This window comes from Camelus bactrianus, chromosome 7 (assembly GCF_048773025.1).
Source record: "Camelus bactrianus isolate YW-2024 breed Bactrian camel chromosome 7, ASM4877302v1, whole genome shotgun sequence".
Classification (NCBI taxonomy): Eukaryota; Metazoa; Chordata; class Mammalia; order Artiodactyla; family Camelidae; genus Camelus; species Camelus bactrianus.
This window is the reverse complement of record NC_133545.1, coordinates 48,446,563-48,467,437: the sequence shown is the minus strand read 5'-3', so window position 1 is coordinate 48,467,437 and position 20,875 is coordinate 48,446,563. Positions and strand designations below refer to the sequence as shown.

General features: G+C 35.8%; 1 protein-coding gene across 2 annotated transcripts in view; it reads right to left on the bottom strand.

Annotated features, from left to right (window-relative positions):
• The window catches only part of MACC1 (MET transcriptional regulator MACC1), a 56,168-nt gene extending 36,733 nt beyond the window's left edge, over positions 1–19,435 (bottom strand). For both annotated transcript variants that reach the window (XM_045504484.2, XM_045504487.2), the window contains exon 1: positions 18,995–19,435. The gene's annotated coding sequence lies outside the window, so the exon portion shown is untranslated. The remainder of the gene's footprint in view (positions 1–18,994) is intronic.
• Between the last annotated feature and the right edge of the window lie 1,440 nt (positions 19,436–20,875).

Sequence of the window (20,875 nt, the reverse complement as noted above, 5' to 3'; positions counted from 1 at the left end):
GAAACCACCCTGAACCCTCCAGTCTGGCCCACCTGCAAGCTGAAAGCCAAGTCCATACTATGATGGGCAGAAAACTGCCCAGCCAATCCTACCTAAATCTCTCAGCTATCAAATTATGAAATACAATAAAACATGTGTTTTGAACCATTAAGTTTGGGGTAGTTTACTATGTAGCAAGAGATGATGAAGTATGGTCTTTCTAAAATATATACATTAAAGCAAAGCATCCATGTTAAGTGTAGCCAGGTTATGCTGGTTAAAGTAATTAAATCACAAAACACTGTATTTATGAAGCTTCAGGGATGAAGTATTTCATACTTGCTGATGAAATTAAAATTATTCCAGTATTTGAGGGAACTGCTTTCTCAATGTGAAGCTATAGCAAGTTGAGCTTCTGGCCCATCACTGTGATGAGTCCCTTAATGGCACTGGGAGGGACCCTAATGTTTTTATGTTTATAATCCTATATTCTTTTTCTCAAAGATTCCCCCTTCCTCAAGTTATATGAATTTCAGGCCCTACAAAATAGAACCTGGCTCTGGAGAATACACATTAACAATCATAAAACTCTTTTAATCCTTCTCAGTAATTTGTATTTTCCCTAAGAAAATAACTCAGAAGGAAGAGGGATAGCTATGTTTATGAAGCTCTCTATCAGAGCATCATATATAATAGAAAAATAAACTGAAAATAACCCAAATGTTTTATAATGGATGAATAATTGAATAAATTATAAGCTATCAACTTAGAGCATGATGTTCTTTTTTAATAAAATAGTTGCAAAGTCTCTAAAAACACAAGAAATTGTTTATAGTATGTCTAAGTGAAAAAGTTAATCTTAAATTTTGTTTGTATAAACTATGATTGTAAGTATAAAATGTATATAGTACAGATAAAAACTGGAAAGAAATTTGGAGAAGTGAAAAAATAGTTACGCTGAGGTGATGGTCATAAGATGCAACTTTGTCTTCAATTTTTCTTTTATTGACATTTCTCTTCTAAGTTGCATCCCATTAGAGTCATTCGTAAGTGATGCAAGTACTCTCAGAAATCAGCTTCTGAGGTTTTAAAAGAGATACCTTGTAAAAGCTACAGCTAAACTAAGGGAATTACTGTAATGTCCAAAGCTAGGGAAAGCAGGCCAGGTTGTGGAGGACCACTTCTCACTTCTTTGCAAAATGTGACGTGGAAAAAGAAACATGTCATTAAGAAGGTAAACTCAGACGCTTGGGGAATTTTGACTTCTTTCTATTCCCTTTTCGCCCCATGAATGGCAAAGTAAAACTACGTGGAGCCAGAAATAAAAGAGCCAACACTGTTCTCCATCCTTGTGTCTGCTATCTTTACACAAATAGGGAGTCACCTGCACACACACACACACACACACACACACCTTTAAGTAGATATTAAAGAAAACATTAGCTATTGTAACATTTTTTGGATGTTGTGGAGTGGTAGAACAAAAATAGCAAGATCTAGAGGCTCATCTGGTTTGTGACCAGCTGGTTATATGACCTGCAGTGATTCCTTGCTTACAGGAATCCATCTGTAAAATGGGGGAACCTTCATGATGTAATCACCAAGATTCCATCTCCTATCACCATCCTCTGACTCAGTTCACAAAAATGAAATTGGGTCCTTTCTAAAGCCAGGGAACTTGTGAAGCCATGCTGCTCTGTAGGGTTTTATCTCTTCTTATATAATAATTTAAGATCATAGAATTTTAGATGATACAATTTTAGGTGATAGAAAAGAATCGAAAAGGAAGCCAAATTCTGACACACAGCTTAGGGGTGACACAGTCAAGGAACCCAGCTTTTATTCTCTTCTCCAAACTTAGAAAACTGTACAACCAAGCAATGGCCTCCTTCTATGTTCTTTCTTTTTAGTTTTTACTAGAGATAAATACGGGGAGAAATATATTAATCTGGCTCCATGGCAGGGGTTTAAAGAGCCTTTAAGAGGTTCACTCCTTTCACTGAGTCGTCAGGTGCTGGCTGAAAACCTGCTCAACCTATGGGCTCCTCTGGCTGAGGTCCAATGGGCAATGATGAAAGCAAGACCATGTCAGGAACTTTATTTCCACACAAAACTTTATTTTTTCTGTATTCACGGACAATAAGGAAAGTCTGTCTTTCAGTTATGTTCTCACAATGTGAATTTAAAATTGCCTACCTTGTAGTTTCCATTAAATTCATGCCAATCCTAGAAAAGAGGGTATGTGAACAATTCACAGGACTCAATTCTTCTGGGCTTATCCCTAAATCAATTCCAAGAAGGCAGGTTTAAAAGTAAAGCATATTCACTATAAAAATAAAGGTAAAGCATATTATTCCAGCCTGTTATTAAAATGGACTTTACAAAGTGATGGCTTGACACTGGTTCTTGGTCTTTATTCCTGGTAAAGATGAGATGTGACCACATACGAAACTTCTCTATATTTTTGTAAAACTGTAATCATGGAACTTGCCCATTACATCATCATTTAGAGCCATGTATGGCAAATTATTCTCAGAGTTTGGGATAGGAAAAGTTTCTTCCTCCTAATATTAATGTTTTCTCTTATTAAAAGACTAGTATCCCCTCATGCTTTGGGTTTTACCTTGGTTATTCGAGTAGCATAGACTGGGGTTTTGTGCATTTAAAGCAGCTTCCCATATCCCTGCTTTTTTGTTTGTTTGTTTAATATAATCTCCTCCCCCAACCCAACATATGTTGTCATTGTTATATGAGGCTTAGCTTCTACTGTTAATGGTTTTCAATTTTATTGTATATGTATTTTTGTGATTAGACACTTCACTTCACATTAGGGAAAGGTTGTACACAAATATACAAAATGTGTGTTGGTATATGTGTGTGTTGTATGCAATACATATTATCATTAATTGTCATACAAAACATATCTTTTGAAATGAAAGCCCTTAGCAATAACTTAACTGAATAGTTTCAAACATAATTCTCACATGCATTGAGAACCTATTTCTTCAAATGAAATATTGGGCAAAACTTAAAGAAAAAAAGTTGGAAAATAAATAGATAAAAGCAAATTTCATCTGGTTGAAAGGCAGGAGGACAATAGCCCACCACTCTCACTTTGCTAGCCACCACTTCCACTGCAATGGGGAGCTCTCGAGTCACTCCACAAAACTCACCGTTTTCCATGATACCTACTTGAAAACTATCTACTAAATTAAGTTATTTCCTTTTATAAATGTGGAAACTGAGGCTTTGAAGTTGTGAGTTATCTAGAAACACTTACCAAGGTGGTGATCAGGTCAGCACCAAGTCTCAGGTTCCCCAATGGCCAGATGTTTATTTTTGTCACAACAGAAAGGTCAACCCCAATATTGGCTTAAAATTAAAACTATGGTCTTTCAAAAGAATTGGGTTATTTGGAATTTTGTTAAAAATTAAAGAGAGTCCAAGATTTTCTTACTCAACAAGGCATCAAACATTATTGTCTCTCTTTTTTCCTCCTCCTAGACCCACCTACGGGAGGATAGGCCCTCACCTCTTTTCAGGTTTGCTTTCAACCGGTTCTGCGCCTTGCCTATTCCCTATGCAGAACTAATGGATTTAAATTTTTGGCCCTCTGAATAAAGAATCATGTGGCCCTGCATTTTTTGTGTATTAAGTAAGCATAGCTAAGATAAAGAAGATTCTGTGGGATCTTAGTGACAACTTGTGTTTCTTTCTTAAACATTTTTAAATGTTGACTTTACTCTGATTTTTAACATAGTACATATCAAACTCTTTTGTCTCTTAGTAAAACCTGCACATGTCCTTGTGTACCCACTATGAATAAACTGAGGACTGAGTAAACTTGGAAGCATGGCTTATTTTACAAATGTCTCCAGACAAAAACTAAGAAAGGAGAATATAATTGCATGATGCACAAAGATTTCAGACAAACTTTAAATATATCATGTAAAGTTTAAAAAAGCCACATTTGAGTTGCGAAGTTCAAAGTCATTATTCTTCAGACTCAATTCCATATGAAACAGAAAAATTTGAATCAAATTTTGATCATCTAATAGTAGACATAACATCATGGCTTTTAGGGAAAATGCTTCCAAAGCTATCATTTATTGTTTGCTTTCATTTTTATTTCTTACAGTACATAGGTTTATTTTGTCCACTAGAATATATCAGTGATTTCATTTATAGAAATACTTATTTAATAAAAACCATTTCAACATAAACAATTTCAAGAAGAAAAATACCACTCTCTAGTGGTGAAACCCCGAAACACCAGTCATGAGGGCAGACTGCCTTCCAGTTACTGCACTGACTCATCCAGGTAGAGAAGGAAATAAGAGGAAGGTCTGAAGTTTGGATATTAGCAAAAAACCTCAAGAAGACTACATACGTCTGGATGTCCTTGAGAGCAGAGGATACCTGGGACATGGCAGAAAGTGGTGGGAAGAGAAGCAAACCACTGCCAAAAAGATATTGATCAAAGCAATGCCTGATCCTCTTTCATGAGTGCTGGGAAAAACCTGGCACTAATTAAACTAGTGCCTGGGTAAAGTCCCAGGGGCTTTTCTGAACCAGAATTAGGCACTGGATCCAAAGGCAGCATGGGAGATCATGAGGGATTAAGAGCCAAGTGTATCATGCTAGTTCAGGGTATAAACAAAGCAGGACTGCCAGCGACTTAATTTAATGGATGTTAGTCTCCTAGTGGGCAGGAAGGGATGAAAGGGAATCAATTAGCCAATGTAAACATTTAAGGCTTATCCAAACAAGTGAATATTTTGTCCAGGCTCCACCCTTTGATTACTCAATCATGTCTTGATAAGCTCCTGAAGTCTGCCCCTGATCCAAGCCTCCATTCTGGAGTTCTCCATTCAGAGCTCAGCCTTATTTTTAATCTCTCCAGTTCCCTTCTAACAAAGCAAGATTTTTATAAGGGTTACCAATTTATAGATCAAATTACATTTATATTATCCAAATTACTCAATTGGAAGAATAAACTCCGTACAACCAAAGCAGTCTTGATATAGAACAAACCCTTCAAATGAGAGACAAAATAGGACTGAAAAATACTAAAAACAATTGACAAAACAATGAAGAGTTTATGAAAAAGAGAGATCTTTTACTCACTAAGAGAACTCTTAGTAATCCTTTGTCCATAAAAGTATGATGCTGAGACTGCAGAGAGAGGCTCTTTTAAATTATTAAACAGTATAAAATACTTTTTAAAATGCAAAGCCCTGTATAAATACTAGATCTTATGTGAGTTATTATCCTGGTGGCAGTAAAAATGGAGGATGGTAATAATAGTAATTTGAATTTATGGAGGACCTATCATCTTAGACACTTGTGTTTTTGAAAGCCAGTTCATTAATCCTCAGGACTATCTTAGGAGAAAATTAGCCAATGTTATTAGCTCCTTTGGCAGATAAGAAATTGAGACACAGACAGATTACGTGACTTATACAATGCTTGTGCAAGAAAGCTGGGAGTAGAAGGGAAAATCGTTAGCTATGAAGGTGGGAATGTGATCCACAGATAAAGAGTTGGCAGATTTGACTTTCTCCTGAACAGACACACACACACACACACAAAAGGCACCATCCCAGCCAAAGCTATGCAAAGCAAAAGGGGAGTACACAGACAAGAGACCTGGGAGATATGGTAGAGTATCAGAGGCAGCAGTTCAACCCAGGACACACCAGTGAAGTATACGGGTGAAGGGCTTGGCTTGCCTTGCTTAGCACCATGGACACTCTGGCATCCTCTTGTCCGGAAGCCAACTCCCTGCTCTAGCACCACCCTCCCCCACCACACCTTTCAACAACAGGGAGATCATCACCTAATCATGAGGAAACAATCACTTCAGAACTATGCTCTGAAGTAAGGATTAGAATAAAGGAATAAGTACAATTGCTCAAATTAGACAGGAAGCACATAACACCATCAGAGAACTTAACATGGGAATTAAACACCAAAAGTGAACGAAGAGGAAATCACAGAGGTGAGTCAAGAATCCATAAGGTATCATTGAAAAACAATACTATAGAATTCATTTTCAATCCTTATCATCTCCTTTTAATAAAAAGAATAGACTATTTTAATTTTAAAATAATTACTATTTATCTTTATAGTAAAACAATGTTTAAATTTTAAAATAAAACTAAATGTTCTATAAAATGAATCCATAAGAAAGTTGTGAATTAAATATGTTTTCGTAAAGGAAAAAGGCCTTGAGAAGAGTTTTAAAGCAACTGAGTGAGCAATAGCCTACAATTATTAGCAAAATAAAAAATAAAAGAAAGCAAGTAGCTGTACCACTTTGCGTGTGCACGCGCGCGCACACACACACACACTTAAAAGAATACTAGAAATAGAGAGCTACAGATAAACATAAAAAGTCTCGCCCAGTAACAAACACTGCTAAGTTATATTTCAAAATAATAATAATAAATTCTGAAGAAATTCATGACATCCAGGAAAAACTGATCATAACAACAAATCCTGGAAGAGAAACTAAGTTATCCAATTGCAAGAGGCACAAGTGCGTAGGTTAATTATGGGAAATTTCAACTTCAGAAAACTGGCCAAACTCAGCTCAAGGCATGAAAGATCAAGCAATGTAATTACATAAGATGGGAGCTGAAGCAACACACTCAACCATCAGTATCTAATTTCCTTTTTGCTTGAACCAGGAGAAATATTTCCATAGTTAAGCTCTTAATATTCATCCTAGACTAAAAACATGGGTGTTGCTCAATATTGGAAGTTTATGAAAGCGAGGCAATATTTTCATGCCTATCCTTTGCTTCCAGGAAGAGTAGCTATTCAGTGAGAACACCGGGTACTACATCCTGACAAGCGTCCATTCTGATAGCTCAGTGTCCATGCTGATCCACTGGTGAATATTTGTCATATCACTCTGTATCCAGGAAAGTGTCAACCTAAGCCTAACCAGGTAGTTGTCATTTCTCTTTTTTAAAGTCTCCAGAGATAATTGGGTATTATTTGGCAGGATGAACTTCTATTTTTATGTTTCTTCATTAAATATATATATATATTGTATATATATATATATATATATATATATATTACAAAGAGAGGGAAGTGGCACTACATCATCTGAATTGATGAATCAATATAAAATGACCTTAATGGGTGCTGGATAGACCCAGAAGAAGGTGGATACAGTCTGCAGTTATAACAAAAGAGAGGGATGAAAGTAAGAGATGGGATCACGAAATACAAGAGGACAGGTGAAATCCTTCACCCTGTCTGCTGCATCATGTAGTGTTTATAAAACGGGTTCTGTAGGCAGAGCTATCTGGGCTCACATGCCAGCTCCACATTGGAGTTTGTATGGAGAAGAAGGGTAAAGAGTGCTTCAGGTAAAAGGAATATGATACACAGGATGTGGAAACATGAGTGAACATGGTCCATTTAGGAAAGGCAAGTAATTCAGGAAGGCTGGGCTGTGGCAGTAGGGTAGGAAGACAGAGGTAGGAAGACTAGGGAAATGGCAAGAGGAGAAGATGCATAGACCAGGCTGGTACTGAATGGCCTTGAGAGACATCCTGAGGAACTGGAACTTTAGCCTGAAAGAAAGAAGACACAGAGAAGTTTAAAATAAGGGAATGATGTGATCCAATTTATGATTTATATTTTAGAAAGATGGAAAGCAAAAGGTGGAGCAGAACTAGAGACAAGGAGAGGTGGCAGTGGCCTGAACTAGGAAAGCGATCATAAGGATGGAGAGAAGTGGGCAGAGCCCAACTCATTCTTTGTCTTCCATTACTGAGCTCTCTAAGTATACCAAGTCATCTAGTGAGTTTTTGCGCTCAAGACCTCCCTAGATTCTATTTTTGGGTTTCAGTCTCTGAGGAAGATGCACACCTTGGAGGAACCCCCTTAGTCCATACACCAGTTGGACCTCTCTGGCCTCCTATAAAGAAAGGGAGGTCTGTTTATACATCAATTACTACTAATTATCTTTATTTTTTTTCAATTGCTCCGTATTTTATATCTCTGATAAAACAGTTATCTCCCCACACCATTAGATGTTAAGTGTGAAGCATAGTTTTATTTATGAATTTCATATATTTTCATTTGTGAAAGACAATAGAAAGTAAATCTGGTCTCAAAACAATCTCTGCATAACTAAGTCAGTGAGTAGGTTCTTAAAAAATGATACTGAAGTGAAGGGAAAATGTAGATAAGCACAGTTATTTAGCACTTTGTTATTGCTACTAAATATCTTATAATAACCTTTAATGAAAAAGACTATGAAAATGAATATATGTATATATATGCATCACTGGAACATTGTGCTATATACCAGAGATTGATACATTGTAATTAATCATACTTCAATTTTTTTAAAAAGGGGAAAACCCCCAAACCTTCACTTTCATTAAAACAGTATTTTAGTTGAATCCACTTTTGTGAATAAATTTTAGGGATTGTGAAATAGGAGTATTAGAAACTAGAACCAAGACTGTTTTTCTCATCAATCCAGTAATGATATAGAGATAAGCAAAGCTTCCTTTGCTGAGGGATTTCTAGATTTTAGAAGATTCCTCATCATATTCTGAAAGTAGAATGAATCTGTTTTTATATTTCATACTTGCCTTGAGGGTCAACCAATGTGGTTTAGAGGAAAGAACGAGACCTGGAATCAAAGAACTTGATCAAGTTTCTAAACAGCTCTGATCTTTAATTTTCCTATCTATTGAGTGGTAACAGTAATTACACCTTTTTCACCGTGTTTTGTGAGAATCAAATGGTTTAATGTCTATGATAAGGACCAAAAATTCTATGATTTGGGGAATGTTCTATATCTGTTTTGTCAAATCAGATAGTCAATAGTTACTTAAAATAAGGCTGGTGCAACTGAGAAACTAAATTTTTCATTTTAGCTAATTTTACTTAATTTAAATTTTAAAAGACACATTATCATACTGGAAATGCAGCCCTAAAGTAGAGTTTTAGTTTCAGTCAATCCTAAAGCAAGTTAACTAACTCTGCTCCGCTCTGAAAATCCATACATTGTCCTTGATTAAGAATGAGAATTTCCCTTACATGTAGGGAAAAGATAAGTATGCAACCATTTTAAACACAATTTGTGAGATAATCAGAATGCAACTGTATTTTTGTCCACGACTTTCTTTTTAAAAATGTACTCACTGAGGGGAGTTTTTCCTAATACCACTGATGAAAATTCCCCAGTTGGCCCTATGTATCTTCTGGTCACTCTTAGATTTAAAGAAAATTCTGTGGTTACTAAAAGTTGCAAAATGCAGTTTTGATTCATAAATTAGAATGTCCCGTCCAATATTTCCATCAGAACACCAATCTCCCAGTGTAACACAGATCTCCCTGCCCTGGTGCCCTTCAAATCTACAGCCTTCTGGGGAGGTGCACATCTTCTCTTTTTCTATCTCACCTCCTCCATCATGCAACTTGCAAGCTCCTGTGACTGGAGCCTCCACAATTGGAGAATGGGGAAGTAAAGGGAGAAATAAAACAGAACATTTTTACTCTACTGAGATGATTGAAAGCTGGCTTTGTCTCTGCAATGTTTATTGCTGATACTGTGGTGGGGGGAGATGTCTGTGTGTGCACGCGCATGTGTATGTGAGTGAACTTTGCGGAATCCTCAGAAACTTACGACTGCACCGTCTATGAGGTGAGCAATGCACCTAATTCTTCTGTCACCTATGCCTCCCTTTGCTCCAGTTTTCTAGCACAAAAACACATCAAGATTTCCAGGAGTGCACAATAAAGCCACTTCCTCAAAGCTTGTGGTAAAAAAAGGACTATTCCTCATTTCTAACCATTCTACACTGAGTTAGCTCTTCACAGATCATTCTAACAAAATCCTCTCAGTGTTTTTCTCCCTTTGTTTTACTTTGTAACCTAGAAGTGGGTGAGAACGTTAAGAACTGGGAAAATATTTCCAATTGGGATTTTAATTAGATAATCTCTTTTTGATATCAGAAATCAATTGTCTTAGAATATGAGCCAAATTTTCCAGTTTAACATCCTTGATCACTGCAGCTGTGTTAACTGTAGCTAAAGATTGTAAATCACATAAAAATTATCAAAGCGAGACCAATAAATAAACTTTGGCTTGTCCATAACCATGGTGATAAAAAATAATGTGGTACCTTCATATGTAATGATATGGGTCAATCACTAAAATATATTAAGTTAAAAAAGGAAGGGCACTAGCACTAGACATTCCATATGTTTAGACTATTTCTTACTGGAAGCATTCAAAAGAAACTGAAAGCTGCCATGCTGTACTTCTGAGGAGAGGACTTGCAGACCAGAAATCTGAAATTTGGTGTTTCAACCTACTTTACATTCTATATTCTTTTGTATTATTTGAATTTTTTATTGTGGTAAAAATTACTTAAAGTTTTTTCTTTAATATCTTTGTAAATGCAGTTGGATACATATTAAGGCTTCTATTCATTGTTTAATTTTTTAAACATTATTTTCAAACCTGTCTATTTGGCACAAAGTCTTCAACATCTTTTTTTCAGCCCTGACATCCTGACACAGTTGTGTCTAACCCAAGTGAAATGCCCTTCCAAAATCATTGACCAGCTCATTTATAAAGTTTGGAAACTTGAATGAAACATCAACAATAGAATAAGTGACTCTATATATTTCAGTAACTAAGTGAGCTATAATAAGCAAGCTTTCCTTTCCCAAAAGAATACAGAAAAATAGGTTGGATTACAGACATAACAAAAAAATACATTCACAAGTTAGTAATCTACATGTAAATACTGAGGAATTAACTTTCATAGTGGGAAAATGATGCCTGATTCTTCATGTTCAAAAACGAGTAATATTTTTAAACTAAATTTTCAGTTTATTAAAATCATCCAAAAAGAGAATGGCCTAGTGAGCAGAGACTGTTCACTTTGCTTGAGACTTGCTATTTTTTTCGGTTAGCAAAGATAAAGAGGCTCCTCTTAGCACCTTGTCTGGGGGCCTAGAATTATATTTATACTACAGGTATCAAGGAGAAAGTTTCAGTAAATTTTTTTTAAAGTTTGATATATGAACTACTATGTAAATTAACACAATTTATTTTCTTTTGAACGGCAAAAAATGGGAAGGGAAACCTATCAAAAGTTTTACTCTGATAAATTTTCATGAGGTCAAAACTGGCTAGTTTCTAGTAATGGTAAGTTTTGTCATAAAATATTTCTTGTAAACTTAGTCAAGGAGAGAAATTGAAAGCTATGTTATAGAATTAAACAAGGTTAAGTTTTTAGTTCCATACAAAAGGAATGACCTGGGCTTCCTAAAACTACCCCTTCCTTTACTTTCTTGAATTATCCTAGTGGATTTCCTGCTATTGCTTTGATCATTCCTTCCCTGTTTTCTTCAGTGGCTCCACCTATGCTACCTGTTTATTTAAACATTCTGCATGGTTTTCTTGTTCTTCTTACTCTCAGTGATCTCTTTGAGCTATTCTAGGCTTTCTCATGATTCCAAATTCCATTTTATGGGAAGAGCTCAATGATATTGTCTCTAACTTAGATCTCTGCCCACAGCTATAGAACCGTAACAGCCACCTTCAGAATATCTCCATGCAAATGCTGCTATACTCTTATATATCCCATAATATCTCAAATCAACATATCCAATGTGGAACTCATCTTTCCTTCCTTATCTCCATCAACAAAAATTCTTTTCCTGAACTCTACCTCTGTGGATGGCTTCACAATCTTCTCAGTCATACTGGATTAAAATCTTGGAGTCCTCTTGAATTTCATCCTCTCTGTCACACATCATATCCACCTACTTGGTAAATCCTACTGCTACAGTCTCTTTCTATTGAACACCATAGCAACTGCCCTGGCTGAGCTTTAATACCTCCTTTCTAGAGCCCCAAACCCCTTTCCACTGCACTGGTCTCTCAATTTCCCATCTCTTACCTCCCTAAGCCATTCTACCCACTGCCACGACAGGTTATCTTATTGAAGCACAGGTCTAGTCATGGCATTCTGGTGTCTGTCCTTACCATTCTACTGAAACTGTTCTGGACAAAACTTTCAGTGAAATTTAAAGAACACTTTTTATTCTTATTAGGAATTGCTGTGACATGTTACACTGTTAGCTTCTCCCTTCCTGAAAATTTCTACTTTGCCTTCACTCACTCTACTCTCCATTGGATTTCCTCCTATTTCTCTGGCCTCTCCTTCTCAGTCTCCACTATAGCTGCTTCTTCCTCTGATTAAACGTTAATGTTATTATTATGTCAGAGAGTACCACCATGAGCCTCTTACTCTTCTCATGCTGCAGTCCTTATTACTCCTGGGAGATCCTATCCACAACCATGACTACACCTCTGCCTATTTAGCTATGCCTAGGTATTGCTGACTTCCACATCTATCTATCTATAACCCATTTACACTCCTGATTACCAGACTTATCCAATTGCTTAAGCAATTTCTCCATATGGATGGTCACAGGCATGTCAAAGTCCACTAGTGTCAACCGAACCTGTTTCTCTTATCTTCTTCATCTAAGAGAACCCAGACATTACCATCCATCCAGGTAGTTGCCTATGTCAGAAACTGGGAGGTACTCTATAATCAGTTTTACCCTTCTCCTGCCCCTGAGTCACTGTCCCTAATCTACTTATTTCTGCAAAATTAGTATCTCTAAAATCTCCTACCACATTCTGTCACAAATGTGATTTCATTTGTGTAGGTTCTATTTTTTTTCTTATTTAGATTTCTACAATAGATCCTACCTGGTCTGCTGCCTCCAATCTTTTCTGTTCTCCCTTTACAATGTTTTAAGGATGATATTTCTAAAATGCAAGTTTCATCAATTTAATCTTTTATTAAAAATTCTGTAAGAGCTTTCCTTCTCTTGTATGACACGGTCAAGAATTTCAGTGGGTAAAACGACCTATAATTCAAATTCTAGAAATTTACCTTTGAAAGTAGTCAGATGTCTTAAGATGCTTGTACAATGATGTTCAATTTGGTACTACTATTCACAATAGCAAATATTGAAAGAAACATGTTTTCATAAGTGGAGGATTGGTTATATATAGGCATAGAAAGACTAACAGTATATACACACAAATCTTAAAGATGTACATAAGTATGATTGTGGTTCTCAGGTTTCTATAATGAACATGCAACACTTCTGAAATCAGAAAAAAAATGCTATTGTATAAAAGACTAAACTCAGATGTCAAATTTCCTCAAGCAATTTCCATCAACCCAAAAAACATCTTGAAGTATCTTACACTGTGGCCCCCCTCTTCTCACCACACTTTCAATCCTGGGTTAGACATCTCTGTCTTGTGCAACCCCCTGCCTTATTTCTCTCATTATATTATCAATTTTATATACATATTTGTCACACCCCCATCCTATATCCCCAGCACTAGGCAAAGCACAGGTAGAATAAATGTTCATAGAATAAACGAATAATGCCACTCACCTCACAGTGACTCACACTGATTTCTCACTGCCTTCAGAATAAAGTTCACATCCCTTAGACTCATACTTGAATATACTTCATAATTAGAGGCAACCTATCTTTTCAGTCTTATATCCTTCATATTTCATACTATTTCCTTCTTATTTCCTTCTGTTTTCCTTAATATTTCCCCAATTCTCCAAATACTACATCGCCAAGCACACTCATCTTAGGGGAGAGATGGTGTCTTTTTGTTCACTGCTGTGTCCCACAGTTTAGCTCAGTGCTTTACACACAGTAGATGTTCATAAATTGTTTGTTGAGTTAATGATTGTATAAATTAACTTTATCAAAAATATCTTATACTTTCTACTTCCTCATATTTTCTACAAAGCTGCTCCCTTTATATTTTGCCCCTGTAACTTCCTTTCTCTCATCTCCAAGGCTCAGTAAAATTTGATCCCCTATGAGAATCATTTTCCAGTCGTCCTAGTACAAATACAGCAGTACAAATATAGCACTTATTTGACATTTCTCATCACTTCATTATGCTCTTTTGATGTTATTTAAATGTTAACTAGATTTTAAACTTAAGGAAGTTAAGGACTGTAATACTTAGATGTCTCTTTTCTCAGTCTGTTCCCATCTACCCTTTCTTACTTGTCTTAGCTGGAACAAACTGAATAGATAAGAATTCTACCACTTCTACTTACTATTTACATGATATTTCTGTGAATCAGTTTCTTCATCTCTAAAATTGGCATCATATCATTACCTGCTCCTCAGATTAATTAAGTAAGATATTTTAATCAAAGAGCTTAGGACAGTACTTGGCACATGGTAAGCATTCAACTGGTGTTAACAGTTGTTATCAATATTATTATTATTAATATGAAAGTTAAGTTTAATGGAAAAGTTAGTAAATCTCTTACACCATAGGTGAGGAACAACAAGGAAGTTGACTTGAGATCAACTATTTTGCACTGTATGTTAGATATTTCAGTGTTCCAAACATATCTGAGCATCCAAGATGCCACAGGCATCTTGTTTTCAGTTACACCTGGAAAGATTATTTACTTAGAATATTTAAGATAAACAAGTGTGTCAAGATTGGAGAGAAAAGAAACTCTCATTCATTTTGTCTAGGAATATAATATGGTATAAATATTTTAGAAAACAATTTATCAGTATTTCACTGTTGAAGATGCATATGCTTATGGTTCAGCAAATCTATTCCTAGTAATATTCACCAGAGTAATTCTTAGATTTGTATATGAATGGCATGTATAAGAATATTATTTATAGTGTTACTTACGATAGGAAAATATGCAGTTATGAAAACTAATAAGTTTTGCTATAATAATCCACATGGATTAATCTCAAAAGTACAAAGTAAAAGAAAAGAGCATGTTTCAGATGAACAATATATACTCTAATGTCTATATAAAAATGTTAAATATTAAAACAATGTTATAGATTATTTATGAATATATTCACATAGCAGTGGGTGGCATAAAACATAAAAATTAAAACGGATAAAAGAATAAAAACAGTGGAGAAAAAAATCTACAAACACAGGAAAGAGTAGTGACACTGAGGTGGAAAAGAGAGAAACAGAATCAGGGGGAGTATTTCATTTTTTAAAATTTCTAAATTTTTATTTGTTAAGCTGGAAAGTGAGTGTACAAGTCTTTATAGTATCTGTCTCTCTTTAAATATCTATCTACTATGTATTGTATTTTTTAAGAAAACTTCTAAATTAAATGCTTCCAATGGAAACAGAAGACAGACAAAACTCCCCTTTATCATTCCTGGAGAGTAAACCTGGTGGCTACTCTTCTGGCTAGAGAAGAAGATGGTTTTGTTTATTCTGAGGAAGGATTCTATAGAGAAGTAACATCTCTGAGCAAGGCGGCAGCTACAGTAATCAAGAAAGAACCCCCTAGACAATATAAAATCTGGGAAGTAAACAGTCAGTCTGCTCTTTCTTTTCCTTTCCATCTCTAGACACCAGGAGAGTATTTCTTCAACATTCCTCAATGAGGGAGGCAGGAGGAAGAACAGAACTAAGTTTCATTTAGATGAGGGAGGTGCTTGGTCACTGTCTCTATTTCTCTGGTCAATTCAGATGGCTCTCCAGACTTCCAATTCCATGTGATTAACAGTGCAGTTTCCCTTTCTACTGGAAGGGCAACTCACCTCAATTTCAAATTGCCTAAAGTACAAAGGATTATTGCCCCCCACAAGTACTAGTTCCCTCTCTTTTGCCTCAGTGTTACTGTTATTCTTTCAGGCCACCAGGCTTAAAAACTCAAAAGCATCTTGGCTTTCATCATTTGATAATTGTTGTTGCTGTTATTGTTACTGCTATTATTATCATTATTAACCTTCTTTGTTATGGAATGACTTCCTCATCCCTCTCTTCCATTTTCATTCCCAGCAACTGTTATTTATTCGTTAAAACCTCATACCATTAAAACCTATTTCCAAAGTGCTCTCTCTGCATCCATGTTCCCTGTGCTCCAACCCACCTATATACCATTCCTTGAATGATCTTCCTAAAGCACAGCTTACAACATATTGTTCCTGGGTCAGGACCCTTGTGGAACTTCACCATCTAGAAGCTGAAGTGCAAATCCCTTCAAAGCTGCCACAATCAAACTTATACCAGCATCATCACACAAAGCCTCCTAGGATACCCTCCGGAGAATGCTCAATATCCTTCCTTCCCAGCTATACATAAAACCAGCCTATTCATTTTCACTTCCTGATTTCTGTACTTGACATTGCCTCTATTTCAGTGTTTCCCAAACTTCAGGAATTCTGGTATATCTTCATGATTTTTCCATTACCAAGTACCATCTGAACTATTTTTACTTAGTATTTTTTTACAGTGGATATATATCCACTCACATTTTAGTTCCGATAAGTCTTTCAAAAGTTTGGCATCTATTGGAATAGGCAATGACTATAAAAATAAATGTTATTCTAAAGGTTATTAAGTTATAACTAAGTATTTTTTGCCTGCTAAAATCAATGAGCCTGTTACTTACTCTGTTGCTATAAAAGAGATTAAACAAGTGTTAAAATAATTTTAAAGTCATATCAACAATGATAAAATTTTGTCCTTGAAGAGTTGAAAGAAATTTAAACAATACAGTAACTTTCTAACTGTGCAACTCAACGTTATTGATTGTCCCATTCATATACTGCCTAAAAGCATTTCATCCATACAAAGTTTGGGAAATGCTGCTCTGGATGAGATAGTCTCTTCATCTTTTTCTGCTGATTTCAACTCTGTACATCCTTCCAGGCCTGGCTAAAAATAAAGCTCTACTACTTCCCAGACTATATTCTTTTAGTATTCAGTACACCGTGACCTCCTCTGGCTTTCTAGGTATATGTTTCTTCCATGTTTTGGGAAGTCACTCCACTCTGCTTTTAACTGACTCACATACACGTTTTCAATTTTTTTCCCCCCTAGACTCCAATGATTACAGTTCAAGTAAAGACTTATCAAGGTTTCTTTAATCCCATGACACTGAGCATCATATATTCCAAGCAGTGGGAATTAATCAACAGTGATGCCAGGAACGGCATGAGTAATTGATACTTGTCACTTTCTCCCTTTAGCCATTTTTGAGAACATATCTCCTCTGGTAGACCAGGATCCCCTCAAGAGCAATGCTTCAGTCACTCTTTAACCTCAAAGCCCAGCCCAGTGGGAGGACACTGAAGGACTGCTAGAAGTAATTGTTAAATGAATAAATGACACTTCCTAGAGAGAGTAAACTATAGATGGCATTCAGTAACAAAAACAATGCTGCCCTTTTATACAGTATTCTATATTTATCAAGTGCTTCTGCAGCTTTCCTTCTCTTTTGTTCTCATTCTAGTGCTGCCCTGGACTTGCTGACATATTTCCTGAGAGTTTACATTTAAATGGTATATCACATGCAAAACTTTGCACACTTGTTCACAAATACTAGTTGTTATCAACCTTCAGCTATCATCAAATACCAGAGAGGATATTTAGTTTTAAAAGCAGCTAGGCATATATATGATCTTTCAAGAAGATGTTTTCTGAAAATTTAACAATGGCATGTTTTCAAGTTTGAAATGAATATAATTCCAATTTGTCTTTTTTCCTCAAAATTAAGTAATACATTTTAAGATAGAATGGTATTTAACAGATCCTGTCTCAATAGTTTTTATTATCTCTAAGATACAAACACATAAAATAATCTGTTTACAAATTAGCTACAGGAAAGGTGAGAACACTGGAATAAATAATACATTTGAGTTGTATCAAAAGTTTTCAAATAATTTGTGACCAATAATTATGACTTCATAATTCCCATATTCTGTGCAATAAATATGAAACATATTAAAAATCACTATTATGAATTAGAGATAATCATATAATTAAATAAAAGAGAGTGTATAAAAGGATCACCGCAAAGGTGGAGGCAACTTTAAGAATATACTAAAAATGCATCATCCTCTCTGCTAATTATGTTATGTAAAAACCGGACACTAACATAGGTGATCCAATATCAATCCTGAAATTAGACCCACTGAAAATGGACTTAGACATCTTTTAAGGAGTCACAGACACCTTAATAAATGGGAAAAATTAATAAAAAAAAATAAACTTTTAAAATTGGGGTAAAAACATGTAATGTACAATTTATCATCTTAACCATTTGTAAGTATACAGTTCAACAGTGTTACGTATATCTACATTGTTGTGCTACCAATCCTTAGAACATCTTCATATTGCAAAACTGAAACTCTTCACCCACTAAACATTTCCTATTTCCCCCTGTTCCCAGCCCCTGGCAACAACCATTCTACTTTCTGTTTCTGTGACTTTGATTACTCTCAATACCTCACATAACTGGAATCCTACAGTAATTTTTGTCTCTTTAATTTGTTTTTGAAGCTTAATTGAAACTTAATTAGGAAGTAGCCAAGTTTATCCTCCAACAGTTATTGACTAAGCATCAATTTAGTGCAGTGCACTGTGCTAATTTCACTCTATTAATCCACTGAGGTAGGTTTTATACCCACTGTACAAATGTGGAAACTGGAGCTTGACAAGGTGAAGCATTTTACCAAAGTTCACACATCTAATAAGCAGCAGGGCTACTGAATCCAACTTTATCTGACTTTAATGACCACAGTCTTTTCAACACACTTGGCTGCCTTTTGAAATATTTAATATATTTGAATATTCAACATATTTGAAGTAAGTCAAAGTGAGATTTTGTTGTTATTGTTTGCATTTGACTTTGAATGTTGTATATCTTACTCCTCTTTTTTAAATTATTTCATTCTATGCCACATCTCAAGGTACTAGTCTATTTAATGTGTTAAAATTTATCCTAAACCCTGTCCCACAAACCCACTATCAATTACCTTCCCTTTTTCCTTTCCAAGGAGGGCTTGGGAAGGAAGTAACACGTAGTTTGTTCGATTGCTCTGGAAATGACACAATTTCCTATTTGTAATATATATAGTGAAAAGAACATTAATTTTTAAAAACAGCACTTACAGTTGTGGAAAGGAACCCCATCTTCTTCAGTTCAGGAACATTATTTAGTAGAGTGAATAGAAATCATTCTACCAAAACTGAAGACTCTCTGCAAACGTGCCTTGCTCTGTATGTGGTGCCTGAACAGTTGCTTACTGAGCCACCTGGGACTAGGAGTCCTCCCGGTGTGGCTCCAGGCTGCCCAACCAGGAACCCTAAAAGGCAGAACTGCAATACCCACAGTTCAAATTCCTCACCTGAAACCAGGAAAGGAGGGTGGATGACTACAGTCTTACCATAGGAAGATTTGAAAAAGCAAAGGAAAAGGTAAACATGTATGTATCAGGTGAGTATATCTAAGAACAATCTGTATATAAGAAAATATTTCTAAAAAAGGAAGCAGAAGTAGTTTCATGTTTGTCAAGGAGTAAGAAGGCGCCCTCACTGTTGGCAAGAACTAAAAAATCTTTATGCAAACAAATCCTCATGCAGTCGTGGAACCTGCCCCACCAGATTCTCTTTCAGTGATTCAGAGCTGTGATGCCTCACTGCCTTGTGGATCAGGTGAGTGAGGACTTCTCAGGTGAGGCCTGAAAGCCTCTAGTTCCTCCTGCATCAGCACTGTGATTGCCACTCAGAGGTGCTACAAACATAATGGAGACAATTTACTCTTCACCTTCCAAACGCCATGGATTTCTTTAAATGTGCTTTAAAATACGCTTTTTAAATGTGAGCAATATGGAACCTTCGTTGTTATTTTTTTTTTCATTTTCCTTTCCATTTCCTGATGTTGTGTTTTCCTTTTGTACATTCCACCATTACTTCTGATTGTTCAAAATTCAAGAACAAGAAAATTGGAAGGAAAAAAAAGGAAAAATAAATTTTAAAACTTGCGTAAAATTAAAGGTGCAATAATTTCTTCACTGCTTTGCAACACTGGAAATAAAAACTGTTAAAAATGAACAAACAAAAACTAAGAAATGTGTTTTCTCCATTTGTTCACACAGTATCTGTCTCTACCTTTTACTTCCAATTAGAAACAGCCCAGCACATGGATAAAGACAAGTACTAGTCTAGACCCAAAAACCTAATGGGAGGATTCAGCTAAAGTAAGCAGATGGCAGAATGGTGATAAAACAGAAATTTCTTTTCCCTTTTCTGCACTTTATCTCTCTCCATTCTACATGCCACCTCCTTAAGGAACACGGGCATGGCACAACCTACTTGATCCACTCAGAGTTCTTCTGAAGCTCCCCCTTGGGCCAACCCACAACAAACTGAGTCATTCTATTTTCCTTTACAAGTCCCCCAATTTTCTGACTAGAACCTAACTTATGTCATTATATGTCATTTATGTTCATTTATATTCCTTATGTCATTTATATTACTTCCAAAACAAATGGCTCTCCATTTCCCCAAGTCCTACAGATTTTTTTCTTCATGCTGTTTCTTCTCCCTGAAATAATCTTTGCCCACCTTTAAATGTTCAGATCTTTCCTTTCTTTCAAAGCTCAGTGAAAAAACATTCTTCTCCAAGAAGCCCTCCCCAGTCTGCCCTAATCTGAATTATTCTCTCTTTCCTAATAAATTCCAAAATACTTTATCTAGTCCTCTCATAATAGATTTTTATACCTTGTTTCATTGTTATGTGTGTGTGTATATGTGTGTGCACACACATGGGGTATTACCTGTAACTGGAAGGTGAGACCTCATTTTATTCCCACCTCCTTAACTTAGTAATTTACATGTAAATGTTTCTGATAAACAATCAATGAGTGAAATAACTGAGATATTAACTCTAAACTGGATGCTAATAGCATCTTTATCTTTCCCAGGAAATATGTGCATTTAAAGAAGTCTCTAAATGCCTAGAAGGAATACTGTTACCAGAATGCCCCAGTG